We start from the raw sequence: 4,595 nt of genomic DNA on the forward strand, positions 1-4,595 counted from the left end.
TCACTAGCAACCTATACAGTTGAAGTAAAAGTAATTATTGCCTAAAAAGCAATAAAACTGGGTTGTTTACGTTAAAGAGTTCTTCACTGAACCTGGGTGGATCACATGTCTGCTGACTTGATGGTTCTTCATCGCAAAATGCGTAGAACCACTATCGAAGTAAGAAAGACTGGATCACATAATAAACAAACTCAAAAGATCTTATCATCCTATCTCGAAGAACATTCGATGAAAAGGATATTAAGATTGGCAAAGCATGATAACTAAACCTATGCAACAAGTGAGAAGCAACACTCACATTGTAGCATTGGAAATCAAGCATAGCTTTGAATTCCATGAACTGTTTTAAAGATGGGTTTAAGGCCCATGGTTGTAAAAATTGGGTTGAACATTTATCATATATGAAATGTATTTTCATATTCCATTTAATCTTGGTTTAGTATTAAATGATGAGTCCCTTCAATTTGACGATATATTCAAGATAGACTGTCAGGACCAGTCCAGTGACTAAGAAATGTCTATCAAGTGAACTTGAATGTCAAAAGTTGAAAATGGTCCCTGGTCGGAGTTTTCTATAAAGATAGACGCATAGAAAACGTTAGACGACTAGAATGCAAGATGACTAGTAGTTCTGTTTCTTGAACTATGTGGACATGGCAATGTCGTAATCATTTGCATAGATACTTACTTTGGGAAGACTAGTATCGGACAGACCTATGAAACTTTACTGTAAGAGATGAAAATATGTCATAAGTAAATTTCATTAAAATTATTAGACACTAATCCTCAATACCTGAGTGATTTGAGATTACTTGTTTGGGAACTTCTTACTTTGACGTTGTCAACCGCCACACCGTAAAAGGAGGCTATAAAGGCAACGTTCAGGTAATCACCTATCAAACGAAGTCTAATCTCAAGATCGCAAGATTGGGATTGTCCTCCCATAAATCGGGATGAGATGCTGAAAGTTGTACAAGGCCACTCGGAGAGCTAGAAATTGTAAAATGCATGGCCGTGCTCAGATGAATCATAGGCTATGATTATCTGTTTATTTGATCAGTTGAACTCTGAAACCGAGAAACACCTCTGGACATAATAAGGATGACAACTCTTACCTTATGTTCAAGAGAAAGCATCGAGCAACAAAGGAATTAGGAAATGCACACTTGTCCCCAAGGACAAGTGGGAGACTGAAGGAAATTATTCCCTTGGTCCAAGTATGCATTTAATGTTAAGTCTAATAAATGCGGTTCAGTATTAATTAAACAAGTTAATAATTCAGTGAGATCAAGTGAGCTGAATGCCTAGCTAAAGGCCGCTTCAGTTCAAGTGGAATTAATGATATTAATCCACATCTTACTCTTGACTAAACCCGTAGGGTCACACAAATAGTACGTAAACGGATCAAGTATTTAATGGCATTAAATACTCCATCTATGGATATTCGGAATCGACGGATCTTGGTTTCAGTGGGAGCTAAGATCGTCAAAAGGCAAGTAAATGAATACTCCGGAAACGATGATATTGCCGGAAACGGAAATATGGATCGTATCGGAAATATAAATATTATCCAAGTCGTAGATGTTGCCGGAAACGGAAACATGGTACGTATCGGAAAATATTATCGGAAATGGAAATATTGTCGGAACCGGAAATATTGCCGGAAACGGAAATATTGTCAGAATCGAAAATATTATCGGAATCGGAAAATAATTCCGGAAACGGAAATATTAAATATTTGTTCGAAACGGAAATTAATTCCGGAATCGGAAATGTTAAATATTGTTCGTATCGGAAATGAATTCCGGAATCTTCCCAATGTACATAGAAATTTTTAGTGGATATTTTTAGAAGACTCAATATTATGTTGTACAAGTTTTCATCATCTGTTTTAGGCCGCAAAAAACATGCTTATCTTTATGCTTATGCTTAGGTTTTCTCGTCATGGAATCGGAACGATATCCGTGCCCATGCAGACAATATAATCTAAGTGTACGAACAACGATGAAAGCAGAGCTGAACCACGGGAGGAAATATCTCGCATGCCCTGATAATGTAAGATTAGGCGTACTTTTTTCCCCTTTTGTCTATATCATATATCATTCCACTTATTGACTCGAACTTGACTCTTAGGCTTTCACCTTATGGGCTCAAATGCACCACTTATTGGACTCGAAACATTAATCACAATATTGTTTTTCTTTTTACAATCCTTTAACTCTTAGCATAGGTCTTATCTAAGGGAATGAAGTGTGCATCAAAGGGAATTACTGAAAATTACTTACATTGGGAAGAAGTCTCTAACCTGCAAAATGATTTTTACTTTCACCCAAATTTTATGTACTCCCAAATTCGGAATTCTAATTTCGAAAACACAAACAATGTTTGGATTCACTTATACAAGCAGTTCACATATTTGTGGAAGACTTTCCAGCTATATCTTAGAACATAGAAATTAATATTTAATTTCCCACGCAACAACTCATGGTCTCCAATCCATGTTGCCATTTCAAAACACGATGCTCTATAGCTCGTCCTTGCCAATGGTTAACTCCAAATGGATCTTTTTTGATCATTTTCCAGTGTTTATGCGTGTAGCATCAATATTTAGCATATCTTTATTTTCTTGAGTCAAGAACTGATCCTATGTACCTTTTCAAGTACCATAAGTCTTCTAAAAACTTATGGTACTTGAAAAGGTACATAGGAACAGTTCTTGACTCAAGAAAATAAAGATATGCTAAATATTGATGCTGCATCTAGCAAGCTCGTCCGATGTTTATTTCGTACGACGTGCTTCCGATTAATTTTCCGATTCCGGAATTCATTTCCGATTCGAAGAATATTTAATGTTTCCGATTCCCGAATTAATTTCCGTTTCGAACAAATATTTAATATTTCCGATTCCGGAATTATTTTGAGATTCCGATAATATTTCCGATTCCGACAATATTTCCGTTTCCGGCAATATTTCCATTTCCGATAATATTTTCCGATACGTACCATGTTTCCGTTTCCGGCATCATCTACGACTTGGATAATATTTATATTTCCGATATGATCCATATTTCCGTTTCCGGCAACATCTACGACTTGGATAATATTTATATTTCCGATATGATCCATATTTCCGTTTCCGGCAATATCATCGTTTCTGGAGTATTCATCATTTTCTTTTTGACGATTTCAGCTCCCACTGAAACTGAGATCTGTCGATTCCGAATGTCCATAAATGGAGTATTTAATTCACTTAAATACTTGATCCGTTCACGTACTATTTGTGTGACCCTACGGGTTCAGTCAAGAGTAAACTGTGGATTAATATTATTAATTCCATTTGAACTGAAGCGGCCTCTAGCTAGGCATACAGTTCACTTGATCTCACTGAATTATTAACTTGTATAATTAATTAATACTGAACCGCATTTATTAGACTTATCATTGAATGCATACTTGGACCAAGGGCATTATTTCCTTCATTCTCCCACTCCTAATTCCTTTGTCGCTTGATGCTTGCTCATGAACATAAGGTAAGAGTTGTCATCCTATTATGTCCAGAGGTATTTCTCGATTTCATAGTTCAACTGATCAAATAAACAGATAATCATAGCCTATGAGTCATCTGAGCACGGCCATGCATTTTACAGTTTCTAGCTCTCCGAGTGGCCTTGTACAACTTTCAGCATCTCATCCCGATTTATGGGAGGACAATCCCAATCTTGCGATCTTGAGATTAGACTTCGTTTGATAGGTGATTACCCGAGCGTTGCCGTTATAGCCTCCTTTTACGGTGCGACGGTTGACAACGTCAAAGTTACCAGTTCTCAAAAAAGTAATCTCAAAACACTCAGGTATTGAGGATTAGTGTCTAATAATTTTAATGAAATTTACTTATGACAGATTTTCATCTCTTACAGTAAAGTTTCATAGGTCTGCCTGATACTAGTCTTCCCAAAGTAAGTATCTATGCAAATGATTGTGACATTACCATGTCCACATAGTTCAAGAAACAGAACTACTAGTCATCTTGCATTCTAGTCGTCTAGCGTTTTCTATGCGTCCATCTTTATAGAAAACTTCCGACCAGAAACAATTTTCAACTTTTGACATTCAAGTTCACTTGATAGACATTTCTTAGTCACAGGACTGGTCCTGACAGTCTATCTTGAATATATCGTCAATTTGAAGGGACTCATCATTTAATAAACCACAAATTAAATGGAAAAATGAATTCTATTCATTTATATGAATGGTTAACCAATAATGTTCTACAAAGTATTAAACTGTAAAACTTTAAAACATTAAATAAGGACATCAAAGCCATTCTCCAACATGCTTGATTCCCATAGCTGCAGTGTGCGAGTTGTGCTTCGCTTGCGGCAGAGGTTTGGTTAATGGATCTGAGATGTTGTCGTCAGTTCCAATCTTGCTTATCTCGACTTCTTTTCTTTCAAAGAACTCTCGTAGAAGGTGAAATCTACGAAGTACATGCTTGACTCTCTGGTGGTGTCTAAGCTCCTTTGCCTGTGCAATAGCTCCATTATTATCACAATATAGAGCTATTGGTCCTTTAATGGAGGGGACTACACCAAGTT

Source organism: Spinacia oleracea, chromosome 3, assembly GCF_020520425.1.
Source record: "Spinacia oleracea cultivar Varoflay chromosome 3, BTI_SOV_V1, whole genome shotgun sequence".
NCBI lineage: Eukaryota > Viridiplantae > Streptophyta > Magnoliopsida > Caryophyllales > Amaranthaceae > Spinacia > Spinacia oleracea.